We start from the raw sequence: 15854 nt of genomic DNA on the forward strand, positions 1-15854 counted from the left end.
AATTAATACCCTTTTTTTTTTAAAAAAAAAATGCATCTTTAAACGTTGGTTTCCTCCTGATATTTGGCTTAAATTACAGTTAAAAACTTTCAAATTGCTTATCAATTAATAATTTTTTACTAGTTTGCTTTTTTTGCAAAAAAATATGCACAAAGATTGCTTTTTAGCATGCCATTAATTATTTTTATAAGCAGCTAATGTTTATCTTATTTTGATAATGAGGGAGAATTACCATTTTAAATATACACTCATTAAGTGATTTAAAGTGAGAGGATAATTTAAAAATTGTTGAACACAAAATTAAGTTGTTACATATTCTTACGCATTTTGATAAATATTTAATATGTTCAGTGAGTGCCCCTTCAAAACTCTAAGTGCCCGATATAGAAAGGAGGAAGCGCCCTGTCTTTTTTAATTCCTATGGAGAAATATATATATTTAACGTATATTTTTAATACAGATTATTTTTTATTGACCAATATATGTTGAGGGGTTGTGGTGTCTAGGGGTTGTTGAAGAATTAAGCAATTAATGTTAAAGCTGTTTAATTAGGCGTCATAGCAAGATAGTTACAGGTGCAGTTTGTTAAACCAGAAGAGCTGTGTGTTACATCTATATCCGGGGAAGATAGTGGCGCTGCCGTCGCTAAAGAAAGGTGGCCCTTTTGTGCTACGTCATCTATATAACATATATAATATAGATATAATAAAATATAAAAAATATAAATAATCTCTCCAAGTAAAATTTTAGGAGTCACACCCTTCGTCTTGGGAGGAGAGAAAGAAAGAAGGGAGTCTTTAACATGAGTTCCAAAATCCGGTCCAATACATCACGCAACTTAACATCAGAAATGTAAAAAATTTGTTTTGAACTGTTTTGAAATTAAAAACTGTTAACTGTTGATATTTTTCCTGATTTTTTTTTCTTTCAAATCATTAAAAAAAAAATCCCAATTTTCTATTCTGCGAAAGACTTTAAATCACCGACTGCAAACCACTATATTTCATTCGAAATTCTAAATCGAAATACTCAAATCTTATTGATTGACTTTACAGATGGAAAATATATTTTCAATAAATAACGGCTTCACCTATTAACTGATCTAACTGAAAAATGTTTTATTTATGAATTGATTCTAAGAAATTAATTTTCAAGAAACATTTACCTTTTTGCTATTAGATTTAAATATTGATTATGGCTGTTACTGATTCCAAATAAATTCTCAATAAACTTCCTTTAATAAGTGCTTTGGTTATCAACTGATTGGCTCTGAAAGATGAACTTTCTAAAAATATTCCCTTCACTTTTTGCTCAATCTACTGTTTTTAAACAATGTTTTGTTTACTTTTAGAAATTATATTAGAAGATATATTTAAGAAATAAAGTCATTAAGAAGAAAAATAACACAGGTAAATATTTTCGTTCGTTTAGATATACTTCACAAATGTATCTTTATCTCCTTTATAAAAATAGAACATAATTTTTTTTTACGAAGTTCTATTTGTAATGTTTATATTTCTGTCATTCGCGAGATGTCATCGGAAAGACAATGAGGAAGCGATGAGCGTGATTTTATTTCTTTTGTAACTTTTGTCCTAAAATGCTATTGACGAGAAAACACGCTCAGATTGATTTTGATGTCAAAACATTCCCAAAAGAATGACACACACGCTATATATATAAAGAAGAGAGTGAAATGATAACACATAGCCAATCACGGAAGACTTGCGGTTAGTAACGCACAAAACAGCCAATCAAAATTGTGAACGCATGAGTGTGAAAAAGTAATAAATTTTAATAATGCTGTCTGAATTGTTACAACTAAATTTACTAGCTAAAGTTTGCTGAAATTTTTATTTTGTTTTGAGTATGTCTAATAATGGTGTACTAGTTTTACATTGTTATCCATGCATTTTTATTGGTCGGAAAAATCACGTGGTAGGATCTAGTTTTTTCTGTAAAGATATTGTTTTTCTATAAAGATTTTTGGATCCCTAATTTAATGTTATTTTCCTGGACAGCTACTATTACGTTTTTTACTCAATTTTCGAGTTTAAAACTAAGAGAATAGCTGTATTTTTTATTATTATTATAATGTAATTCTGTGCTACATTTTAAGACAAAGTTAGTTAGAAAGGTCGTCAAATCTTATTAACCGTTTTACAATTTTTATTGTTGTGCAAATAACGTTAATATGCTGTAATAAGTTACAGTTAAGGAGGTCTGTTAAATGATTTATAACTTAATGATCAGCTTCATGCTCAATGAGATGGAAGCAAAAATAATATTTAATATATCCGCCCATTTGGCAATAAATTTAATTGGACAATCGGCGATCATTTTCATAGAAAGAGCAGCACCACCAGACGAGCGAAAATTTTAAATTATGCTTACCTAGTTGTGAACTCATCAAATTTGTTTTAACAATATAGCGTTATAACTATATTATTGTTATAACAATTGTTATTTTAAAAAATTATTACTTAGAAAAATTACTTCTGCTTACCAATAGATCTGAATATTTATAATTCTAATAGATAATAATATTTGGACGTGGGAAGTAGAGACACAAGGGTAAGCAAACAGAATTTCCTTTACTACATGTATGTTAAGTGGATAATTTTAACTTTAGTGGAAAAATTGTGCTTTGCCAAGAAAAAACAATAATTGCGAGCCAATTATCGGGGTTGGTGAGCGGCAGCGAGCAGGCGGCTTAGCCTCCTAGTATATATATATACAACAAAATAAATAAATACAAGAAAACACGAAGAAAGTTGAGAAAAACAATAAGTTTCATTTATTGCGCTTAAGCTGCAAGTAAACAGAACCCATTAGATAAGTTCAAAATGAAGATAAAACAAAGCAAAATTATGAACATATGTGAAAGGGGGGAATAATAATTAATGAAAAAAATAGCAAACAACTGATTAAAAAGAAAAAAAAAAAGGGATGAAATTTTTAAAAAACCCAGTTGTTGTTGTTAATTTACGTCGCACTAGAGCTGCACAATGGGCTATTGGCGACGGTCTGGGAAACATCCCGGAGGATGATCCGAAGACATGCCATCACAATTTTGATCCTCTGCGGAGGGGAGTTAAAAAACCCAGAAAATAAAAGATATAATCTTTTCATCAGCCCACACGATTATATCCTCAAAAAATAGTGCTTTCTGATATTGTATCAATATAGCCAAAGCAAAATATATTAAATCAATATTGTAAGGAGCACTCAAAAAATTTTTTTTACAAAAATTACAACAAATAAAATAAAACACAATAAGTAAAAATAACACGTAAAAACAGAAAATAAAATGAAATAAAATAAAAGGAAAAAACAGTATAAAACAAAACAAAAACTATAAAGCGAGTGGCGAAATCAGATGTACTTACATGAACGGGAAATTTTTCAAGAATGATTTAAAAATATTTTCGAAACAAGATTGCCAGATTACAAAATATGAAAACAAAAGCGCAAATTGAGTGTAACTAGAGGAATTTAAAGTGCCATTCTTACTGCATTGCTGAAGTGATTTGTTATGCTGTGCATTGATTTGTTACTTACCAAGGATGGGCCCAAAATGGATGTGCGCAAGGTAATATTATACTGGATAATTTAAAAAGTTGACCATAAATAATATTATACGGAATTAATCAACACCGTTCTGATATAAACAGTAATAAGACTATCAATAACCATCATTTTAGAGTACATAAATTTAACAGTGTCAAAATTTATATTTTAGATATTGTAGAAGATTTAGATTTAAGACTACAGAAAGAAAATTACTACATGCTTTTATACAAAACAATTTTGCCGTATGGGCTAAACGATACCTTCCAACATACACAGATTAACTTTAATAACTCCTCTCCCTCTCTCTCTCTCTCTCTCTGTATATATATATATATATATATATATATATATATATAAAGAGAGAGAGAGAGAGATGTTTAGTATAAAAAATCAGAAGAATGAATGAGAGGTAAATACAATGTTAATGATCTTTTTAATTTACTACCTTAAACTACTGCCTAATTAATAAGCCAAAAGCACATCTTGCTTAAATCATTTAACTAAGACGAAAACAATTACAAATAAATGAAATATTATTAACGAATTAAAATTATTTTTCCACTAATTATAAATTAGTTAATGTAAAAACAATTTTAATTTGAAATTATTTTTACGATTCAGTTCTTGTATACATTCCTTAAAAGCATAAATTCAATCCCCTATATATTATTGCGGCATTTGATATTAGAATCCAAAGGCACCACTTGATAAATGTTTCAATGTTACTGGTGACTTTGTTGTAAATGTTCATATTTTAGCCTGTGATACATTAAATAAAATGTCTCCTACTAAATTACAAAACGGTTCAAAATTAAAAAAAAGGACCCTAGTACCGGCGCATTTGGATTTTTGAATCTTAAAATATATTCAATTATCAACGATGTGTATATGCATTTACAACGTATGTAAAATATTTTTTATAATTTTCATAAAATAATTTATATATTTTTTTTCACTTCAAGTGTTCTGTTCGATTGTAATGCAATCAGACACACAATTGGCATAGAAAAGAACTTTCTTCTCGGCATTTTGAAGGTGGATGCATTGTTCTACCAACACACGACTCGCACGAAGATGATGCTTCTTTTTTTTTTTTAAAGGTAATAATAATAGATATGACATAAAACGAAACCTTTTGTATTTCATAACAAAAGACAACACGTAGGCGACAGAATTATTTCTTTTTTTCAAATATTTTGTTAGAAGACAGCTTGTCTCGAAGCACTAAGCTTGAAATGGAAAATATAAATCCCGGCTAATAACATTAAATGAATGTCGATTGAATAATTAAGCTGTACCCTATATGCAATGGAAGTGATATGATTACCATACAAATTAGTAACTGAATGTTTACAAAGTAAATAACATTCTCATGAACTTTTAATGATACAGTCTGTCAGGATCCTGATTCCTCTCCCACGCATTTGATTGACCCCTTGACCTGAGGGTCAGAGGGTGAAGGACACTGGAGGTGTCGTCCCCTACATTGGGGGTGGAGCGAGTGACTTTTTCTGATGAGAAAGAATTTTGAGAGGAGAGATTAGTTGTGAACGCCGAAGAGTAGAGTTGTAATTGAACGATGATAGATTTAGTATGAACAAAAAGAAAGGGAGCAGTTGCGCTCCAAGAACATTATACTCAACAGCTCATGTATCTATTTGTAACTTTTCTGTAAATAATTCTATAATCAAGAATTTAATAATAAATAAGCTATAATTGAAATAATCCTTGGTCATCCTTAATGAGGAGTCTTTAAAAACGAACCAAGAGACAAAATGTCTCACACAGTCAATATAGCCAAATTCACCTAATAAATTCCAGAACTGATCTTCTGTTAATTGGATTTAATAATATTTTACAGCCACATTTACGTAATAAAATGACCGCCTGGAATTTAAAAGCAGCATTCACATAAAATAATTCCTGGCTATAATTCTGTGAATCACATATTCATTTAATATATTTTGCAGTAACTCTAACATGAATAACTTTTGATCAAAACATCAGATTTTCAAGTATTCAATTTTTTTTTGGTTTAAAAGGGTGACTCCAAATATACTGATGAATTTTTCTGCCAATATTTTATGTTACGAAAATAGACACAAAAATGTACTTTCTCTGAATAAACATACCTGTTTCTCGATGGATTTTGGAAAACTGTAAATTTAAAATTAGATTCCTCAGGAATAACTACGTGGCGATTTCGTTTAAAATCCGCATTTTGCATTAAATTTTGCATTCGCATTAAATTCTTTTAAAAAATGTAAACGAGGTTCAAATGTAAAAAATGTTCTTGACCAGACAGAACGGAGTTCATAATGTTCAAGTTGTGGCTGTGGTAGATATTTGGATTATTACTAAAGGTCTGGTTTCTTAGGACAAGCGCCTTATCTGGGCGTCAGCGGGACGTCAACGTCCCGCTGACGCCAGCAAAATACTGGTTTGTTAGCTCAAGGCCTGGTTTCTTAGAACTAGCGCCTGATCTGGGCGTCAGCGGAAAGTTGACGTAGAGCTGACGTCAAAAAAATACTTTTTTGTTAACTCAGCGTGAGCAGTCGGTCCAACGCAGACATTATCTCTCATTGCGCATGCGTTAATAACGTAAACAAATATTTATTTTGAATTTGTATTGATTTTGTTATTGTCGACCAGTGTCTTAGAGCACAAATAATGACTTTGTCCAAGAAAAAACACATTATAGCTGAGCTAAATGAAGAGTGCTATGTTTAATTAAGAAGTTATGTTTAATGTCAAAATCAAAATCTTGGCTGATTTCAATGTACTGCTGGATGTTGTCCGCCATTGCTTCTGTGGTTAACGTCACGTTGTAATCCAATTGCAGTTGAGTTGGACGGCAATTGTAGTTCAAGATGAGCGTTCGATGACGTATACTATCAAACTCACAAATGGACCAATCGGAGGTCAGCGCTGATTTCCAGCTGACGGCGTCCTGTCCTAAGAAACCAGGCCTTTTTTCGAATTATATATCAATCCATTCCAAAATCTGGACTTTTTTATTTTTTTTATAGATTAATGAGGCTGGTGAAATGAGCGAGTGAAGTGATCTGTAAAGAACTGCAGAAACAGTTTCAAATGTTTTCCAGAAATAACGATCAATGGCCTCTGATATATTTAAAATAGAGTATAAAAATTAAAGTATTAAAGGTGGAGTATTGAACAAGACGAGCAGTTGGGGGGGGAGAGCTCAACTACAAACTGTGGGGGAGGGGGTAAGTTCGATTGTAAGCATAGGAGTGTTCTTTATAAATTTACTTAAAACGCGATGTATCTTTAAGTGTGGAAAAATAATTATTTGTTTATTTTTCTTTTTATCCTATCGTTTTTTTTCGTGGAATAACCCACATTTTCCCTCTTATATAACGGCATTTAACTTATCACGAACTTATTGAATGATGTCTGACTTTAAAGATGTGTTTTAGTAGAAAAATTGTTTTCAGAAAAAAAATTTCTAGACTATCTTTATGAACAAGTTTTCCCCCTTTATCACCAGCTTTTCTAAATGGAATATCTGAGTGATCGATATTAAATAAGTCCCCTTTATTAATTTCAAAATGCTTTTGTTTTTTGTAAATGTTTTGCTCTTCGTCTAATAACGACCAGCGAGAATTGAAGGACCATGGGTAAGTTCAAATTATTAAAAAAATCGTGTATGCATCTTTGATTGTGGGCAGTACTAGCCACTTCGATTGCTGTAAAAACTGATCATAAAGATATCTCCCATGTGGTCAATAGTGTAGATAAAAACTACATAGACCTTTTTTTTTTCTTCTTCGTTATCAATTTTTGTAAATATGAATTTACTCGTTCTTGTACCAAAAGCAAAAAATTCTATATTTGATAATTCGGTTCATTAATTTGATTGGGGTAGAAATGTCCAATTTAATTCTGACTTAAATCAGTTCGTTTTTATTGCAAATTTTACCCACGAACAGAAAAACTTATATTCCATTGATTGAGATATTTTCCATTTTTACTAAAATGTTTCATCATCACAACCCTTTGTGTGTATAACCGTCTCAATACGAGCCGCTCAGCGGTTAAAGCACTAAACTGTCATTGTGTAGTACTGGTGTTCGATCTCCAGGGGTGTCCTGAAACCCGCCCAGCTTCTGATCGACGAGTAGCAGTTGGTCTGGGAAGTAAAAATGGCCCAGGCTCAATACATTTCTGTTTTTCTTTTCATCAAATGTATGTAAAGTACGGTAATTCCACGAATTCTTTACTTTTCTTTTCTTCGCAAAACTGCCTCCGTTATTTTAAGTATCCAAATACCAGTTGTGTTTAACAAAAAGTAGGTTTAAACTACCTTTTCATCATTGACAAAAAAAAAAGAAAATTTTTGAGTGAAATGATGATAACGTCAACATATTACATTATACAAAATGCACGTAAATTGAATTGTTTAGAAAAATACATTAGAATGCGTGGAACTGCATCAAGCGGAAATTACATTGGGTCTAATATACAAACTTACCGAGTCTGTGTGAAGCGATTAACTTTCTTTAAAGCGGTTAATTTGTGCGAATCATTGTACGTGTAATTTGATGAAATTCTGTTATGTATGCTGTATTATGTAGTTTAGGTCGGTTAGGTCACATTATAAAATAAAAAATCAGTCTTTATCACTATTCACCTTCGTGGAGAACATATGTTAAGTGAAATAAAATAAGGAGAACTACAAATATTTCCCATGGTTAGCCGGATTGGCAAGTGTACTCTCTCAGCAAAATCGTTGCTTACTTCGCCGGTGGAGAACAGGGGTTCGTGAGTTTGATCTCGGCAGTCGGCTAAACGACCAGAGTGTTTAAACAGAAAGTTACGCGTTGTGGGTGAATATCCTCTCGTTGATTGCGGTGTGGAAGTTTATAGAGAAGGATACCAGCTCAAGCACTGCCCATGTTGTCTGATCCGTGTCATGGTCATTAAAACATAGAACCCTGGGAAACTGGGCTAGATACTTGGACAAGGTTGAGTGATAGGTCGCAAGGATACTTTAGTTCCTGATCCGTCAACCACTGGAGATATTTAGTACTTCGCACAATTGATTCACCACTGTCATGATTTGAATGAGGGTCGTTTCGACTTGCGAGCAGCAAACTTTCCCGAGTCTTCTGTTGTCTTGTTGTTGTTGTCTTGTTCTGTTGTCTTGTTATTGTTAATTTACGTCGCACTAGAGCTGCACAATGGGCTATTGGCGATGGTCTGGGAAACATCCCGGAGGATGATCCGAATACATGCCATCACAATTTTGATCCTCTGCGGAGGGGATGGCACCCCCGCTTCGGTAGCCCGACGACCTGCGCGCGAAGTCGAGCACTTTACGGTAGCACAGTTTAACGAGGACCCATACCGCACACCCTCGGTCCCTGCGCAGACTGATCCAAGTGGTCACCCACCCGCACACTGACCGTAGCCAGTGATGCTTGACTTCGGTGATCTGCTGGGAACCGTGTCTTAACGATTGTCCATGCATCATTTTTATTTCATAATCGTCGTTGAACAGCCGACCCAATTTTAGGGTTTACGACTACCCATGCTCAACTCAGAAGACTTGTCATTTTGAACACAATCCAGGAGACAATGGAACTCCTGGATGAAGTATTGGGAGAAATTTGCCTTCCTGGAGAACTTTTTGATGGAACTATCCTGCATTTACGTTACATAGGGAGAAAAACCACGGAAACCTCCCACGGTTAGCCTGACAGCAAGTAGACTGTAACCCATGATCCGTCAAAAACTGAGGATATTTTACATCAGGACTGTGATCGGTGCGAGCCGGATGCGGAATTCGTTTAGACCAGCCATGACTGAGATTCGAACCCGGGTCAACTCATTGTTAGACGAACACTCTATCCCTTGATCCAACACGGCTCTCAATGCATCATTTGTCATTGCCTTCAAAATTACCAAAGCAAAATAATTTCTCAATCCAAACGATAATCGATCATTGGCAAATCACCGCCCTTTTACATTCTACTCTATCTTAAGAGAAAGGAAACCTGGAAAACGATTGTTTGACTTTAGTTCATTGTTCCAATCTCGAATAGTTCCACACTTCCGCCATTCCTTACTTTTTTCTATTGCCAATGATCTTGAAATGGGATTGAAAGCAACTGTTTTGAAAAAGAAAACATTCATTACTTGTGCGCAATAATATGACAATCATTTATAATTCAACAATATAAAAGGAAAAGGGTGGAATTGTTTTGTAACTGACCCATTAGTTAGCCGTCGGCCTTGTTCCTTGACTGAGTTTCCTGCTCATTCTGTTCTAATCTACTTTGCCATTATTGCATTTCTTTATCTCTCTTTTTAACATGTTATTTTAAATCTACTATTTAATTATTGAAGAACTTCAAAAATAAGTGTGCATGTTTTATTTATGTATTGCACTCGCATTAACCTAAAAACCGATAAAACCACAGTCGAATGGACCCACAGAACTCTTCATTGGCATTGTTTGAAAAGTAAATAATTGTACATTTTTCTCTACTCAATTTTTGTGATTTTAAACTTTTCTATATTCTGTCAATTTATAATAAAAATATGTGTTGATACGTTGCTTAAGTATCCAAAGTAAGATATTTTTTCAATAGGTAACGTCACAAGTGGTTTCCAATTTTTTTCCTGCTATGGAACCCTAAGTGATCCATCTTCTTTTGGTGGATCCCCCTACTTTGTTAACAAAATTCATTAACATGCTAACATAACTAGAGAACGATCATAATTTACATGCTTGAAAAATTATTTCTGGTTAAAAACTAAATTTTCGGTTTTGGTGCTTTCACTAGCTCGAACCAAATAAAAATAAGCTAAATTAGGGTTTTAGTTGTGATTGGGTCCTTCAAGAAGAAAAAGACCAACACATCTGACCTATGACGTCGGCACCGGCTAATCGCTTATGAGCAAAATGGCGTGTTAAAGTCGAGCTACGTTTCTCCACAAATCAGAATGCTAATTAACGTGAAGTTAATTAAGTACAGGGTTGTATCACACGTCGAATGTATTGAAATATAATTATTTCTCTTGTGCGCCTTTTAATTTACTTAGATTTCTTATTTGTTTGTATATTTTATTGTAACCGTGATATATTTTCGTTTTGTGTACCTGGCAACTTCGATGCATCATTAGATTTCCACATGACTTAATGTCTGTCTTTGTGTTAAGTAATAAATGTAGAGTCAAATAATGGAAATCTTTGTGTAAGAATGTAGAATGTATCGTTTAAGAGTATTGATGGTTGACGGGCTTGTCTTACTCGAAGTAGAATGGAAGGAACAGTTGCTAACGTAAACAAATGCCACGATTCAGAATCGAGATACCCCCACTACATCACTTGCAGGTATCCCATTAAAATGTTTTAAGTACTTTAATCAACTTAGAGAATCCGGGAAGGCACCTTTCTTTATTTTTTAAATTCGGTTATTTTGTTTCGAATTAAAAATTTATTGGATCGGAAATACTTAATGTAAGTTTCTATTAAGGTATAACCTTTTCATAATTTTATTGTTATAAAAAAAGAAATGTTCATATTTTGAGATTTCCATTTAGGCTGGCATTTTACTTTTCTTTTTTATACTTATATTTACTTTCCTTATTATAATAACAAATATATTACTTATGCTTTTATTATTATACTTCTCGAGAGTCGTTGATGGAGGCGGGTCGCTCTTAGAGGTTACTTCCAATTGACTTCAAAATCGTTATCGAAGGTGTATGATTTTTCGCAAACGATTTTAATTTTAGTGTCTTGGGGCGGAAATTCTGTTGGCCTCCAGAAAAGTTGAATAAAATTTAGCGACTATAAAAATGAACCCAACTGATAAAATTATGTGTAAAAGCAAAATTACCAATTATGAATGATAAAGCTATTTTAAATAAAATAAAATAAATTATATTTTTTGTTTAAGTTTGCATTTAATTTTGTATGATAAAAATTAGTTAAGCTTTAAAGATGAGAAGAGGTTTGTTTATTTGCAATGCTTGGTATTTAAAAAAAAAAAAATTTCTAATTTAATTTTGAATTCTAAAAGTAAATAAATGAGTGCACTCTGACTGCAAACATGAGGTTGTATCTCTCTCTCTCAATAAGAGCCTTACACAAACACTTTGAATTCATTTTAATCTACTTATTTTGTTTTGCTAATATTTTTTGTTTTGATATTTTTTCGTGTTTCTGCATTGGGTGTAGATTTTTAATCGGTGGCTGGGAGAGTTTTCTCTCCTAAAGTTTTTCTTCAACTGAGGAAAAATATTCCGTGCCTCCCAAAAGTGGAAGTCAATAGAAGTGGTTTTTTTTCTTGAAGTTTCACTGTAGTAGTAGATTATCTGGGTAAAAAAATACAAAGTCTTAGAAACCTAAACTGAAACTCGGAATGCCTTTTAGGGACCGTTTTTCTATTAGCACAAGATTGTATGTAGACTGTTTCTGTCCTGCAATTTGCTCCTCGAGTCAAACTGAAAATACTTTTTTGGAGAAAGGTCTTCCCATCCTGGTGCAGCTACGTATGAATGAGGCAAGCAGTAGTAGTAGATCTTGCTCGGCTCTGAATCCGACCCATGTCCTTGAGCATGTAGGTTGTACTCACCTACATGCTCAAGGGCAGGCGTCTTAAAATGTATCACTTATGGCCCGAGCCCAATTTGACCCAAACCACTCATTACCCATGCCTTGCCATGCACCAGAAGACATCAGTTCTGCCCGTGATGTCCACCGTTGCTCTGCCAGGATTTGACGAACAGATGTTGGTGCCGATCAATAGGGATAAACTCCTTACTTTTTGACGAAAGCAACGTTAGTCAATGAGAACGAAATCTCTAATTGAAGTGCGAAATAGATCTTTTACTTGCATTTTCGTCGCTCATGTTTCAGTGTTGCTAGCTGGAGAAGCACGTTTCAATCTTTCAATGGAAGGAGGTGTGAAACAATGTCGTGTATTCACACTATCTCAACATGGGGCACACCTCTTTTATATAAATGTTTTGCTCGCTTAACTTATAAAATGTTCAGCAATTCCACAAGAAAGGGTTGTATTTTGTTAATAAAAGTGAAGAATAAGAAAAGAGCATTTATGTGAATTATATATTTTGAAAGAAATGAATAATGGGTTCCAGTTTAGATGACAGTAGTCACTGTTATGCTAAAAGATTGACGCCCTTTCTGGAGGGGGTTGTCCCTCCTTTTAATTTTCAGTTCTGATTAAGATGAATGCCTAAAACTATGATGTCCCGCCCGTCCTTATTCTTAGCGGTCACTTAGGGCATCCACCCTTCTTTATTCTTTGCACTTTAAATCGCATAATAGAGAGAAAGAAGATATATTAGTTACTTTTTTTAGCAACACATTAAAAATAAATGCTTTGTGTACTTGGGAGAATTATAAATAAATAAAGTTTAATCATTTTAAATATTACGAATAATTTTAAAAATAAAAATCATAGCAGAATATTTTATCTTGCATAAAACAAATGATTCAACATTTGTTTTATATAAATTTTAATTGGTGTATAAGTAAAATTTCGAGTATTAATTAGCCTTATTTGATAACTCAAATCGGTTTCCTTTTATTTAATTTCGTAATCGGCATTGAACTATTCAACTTACAACCTTGTAATTTTAAACGAAATCTAGAAGATGAGGGAATACCTGTAAAAAATATTAGAACAAGTTTTATGAGTGAAACTAACCACCTTCACGTAATATTTTATGCGGATAAAAATCTCTTATTCTCAGTCCGACGGCAAGGGAAGTCGAGCCGTGTAACCACCACTGGGGGTATTTTGCATCAGCACTATTATGGTCAATGCGAGCCTCGAGTAGTGTAATACTGGCCACTCTTATCACCTGATTCGAAAACGAGCTAGCCATCTCAAATTCTAAATAAGATACGTCGATATAAGCATAACATTCCTATAAGTATAAATTTCCTATCATTTAATAAAGTAATTGATACCCCATGGGCGTTAGATACTGGTCGTCGAAAATCTAAGTTATAAGGTAAATCTTTGAGCTTAATATCAATATTTCGAGATGATTCTCTTGTCCCAGCGAGATGTGGCTTCGCTCTATTACTTGAATATTTAATAATTGCATTAGTAGTTCTTTTTTTTTCCTTTACAAATTTGTTTGTTCGCACTACTGAAGAGATCGAGGATAATTGCATTTTTATTTTTTAGTCATTTTTATCTCTTACGATAATTAATCTTCATTTTGAAATATTGCATTTGCCACAATAAAGGAATGAGTCCTAAAGAGAACCTTTACGTTTCCCATTAAAAAAAAAAATTTCTATTTTATTTTATTTTATAATTATTCTTTGTATATATATATATATATATATATATATATATATATATATATATATATATATATATATATATATATATATATATATATATATATATATATATATAACATAAAAAGCTTTTAAAAAAAAATTTTATGTCATTTCTTTATCCAAATTCTCTTTCTTAATAATTTATGATTTAAAACGGTACGCGTTCTCACAATTAGAATGAAACGCACACTCTGCCTTAAATTTGCTCTGTTTCACCAAGCAGGCTTGCCCGTGTAGCAAGTGGCATTAGAACCAACCACAATTAGAATTCATATTCGGCATTTTAGCTCTAAATTTAGATTTAAAAAAACATCAACATTTTAAATTTAACATTTAAGGTTTTTCCTTTAAACAAGTGTATGGGAACCGAAGAAATCTCTCCACCAATATTTTGAACGAATAATGCCCTTCTTTGCATGTGACTATAAGAGGTCATCGGGAAAAATTTGGAAGATTTTCCTTCACATTTATAGTGAAGTACTTCAATTTTTTTTGTGTGATTTGGATGCATGCTCTCTTGTTTCGTCACCATAATGACAAAATAAAGACTGATGTGCTTTTTCCAGCTCGTCCCGACTGACTTCGTTTCATGTATACAATCCTTTTCTTAATGACAATCAATAATTTTCTTTTTTTTGAAAACCTTTGAAAAGTTAATCTAATTATATAAATAGATCGTCTTTTTAAGTTCTAAAACATTTGCATAATATTTGAGTACCGCTGAAAGATAAATGTTTAAACTGTAATATTAATGTAATGTTTAGACTTTATAAGATAGCTGCTATTATATTTCCATCACCAACACATTTAAAATTCCTAAAGCATATATATTAAGAGAGAATGATAACCTTGGCAATATGTACATAGCCTAATCATGAATTCCTTACTCTTTCTTTGCGTAGTGTTTTGTGACTTCTTATCTCTACATATAATGATATGACAGCGGGAGGATGTGCACTTTCGAATAGGGGGCAATATTGGGAAATTTTGCTACTGGTCAGCGGCCAGATATAACATTTTTAACAGTGACCACGTTTTAAAACATGTGGCCATTTTTTCAAAAATTAGAAATATTAATCCATTAAGAAAATGTTTAATATTATTAATGTTAAGCCATTAAGAAAATTTTTAAATTAATACTGTAAGCAATTTTTTTGAAGAAATTTCTCGATATGGTAAACAATACCATATCGAGCACTATACCATACCAAACAATACCATACAGGGTTCAGAATAAAACGAAGAAAAATTAAAAAAAAAAGCGTGAAATAAGTATTTTTCCGAATATTATGAAATGTTCATAATAATTCCATATTTATTTAAAAAAGAAGTAATAATTATGAAATGTGGTGTATTTTCTATGAAAAGGAAAGCCATCGGGTGACGACTGAAAGAGTATTTTTTAATCGCCATTTATTAGATTTAGTCGATGTGTGGCCAGTGGCGACAGCGCTATACAGTTGGAATCCACATGTCCACGTAAAATTGTAAAGCATTATTTGAGAATTATCACTTTCAATTAACTCTGAAAGTTACTATTGTCTACGTTACTGTGCATGACCGAAATAGGTGGTTGTTGTCTTCCACCGGTGTAGACAATCACATAGTCGCTTTGGTAAATGTCCGAAATATATACCAGGTCTAGTGAAGTGCCATTGCCCGGTATGCCCTACATCAATGTTTTCTTAAGGTCAAGTGCCACTTCCCAGTATGCATTTAACCGGTACACCGAACACTGATGTTTCTCCTAATCTATCCTCAGCAGACATTTAAATATCGAATAAATATAACAATATCAACGAATAGATAAATATCAAATCGGATATAACAAATATTTCGGACATTCACCTATGAAAGTCGACATTCTCTAAATTTCTGTCACTCACGGTAACATATATAATAGAATATGGAAAATTCAGAAACA

The 15854-nt window shown here is 32.7% G+C and overlaps 1 protein-coding gene across 3 annotated transcripts in view; it reads left to right on the forward strand.

Moving 5' to 3' along the window:
- LOC107446715 (toll-like receptor Tollo) overlaps nucleotides 1–15854 on the forward strand; it is a 56772-nt gene that overhangs the window by 6898 nt on the left and 34020 nt on the right. Inside the window, exon 2 of one of the 3 annotated variants that reach the window (XM_087165309.1) lies at nucleotides 1352–1409. The exons of the other annotated variants lie outside the window; for them this stretch is intronic. The gene's annotated coding sequence lies outside the window, so the exon portion shown is untranslated. The remainder of the gene's footprint in view (nucleotides 1–1351; nucleotides 1410–15854) is intronic. 3 annotated transcript variants of the gene reach the window in all.

The sequence above is a fragment of the Parasteatoda tepidariorum genome, chromosome 6, assembly GCF_982258835.1.
Source record: "Parasteatoda tepidariorum strain Cologne lab strain chromosome 6, Ptep-v5.0, whole genome shotgun sequence".
Classification (NCBI taxonomy): domain Eukaryota; kingdom Metazoa; phylum Arthropoda; class Arachnida; order Araneae; family Theridiidae; genus Parasteatoda; species Parasteatoda tepidariorum.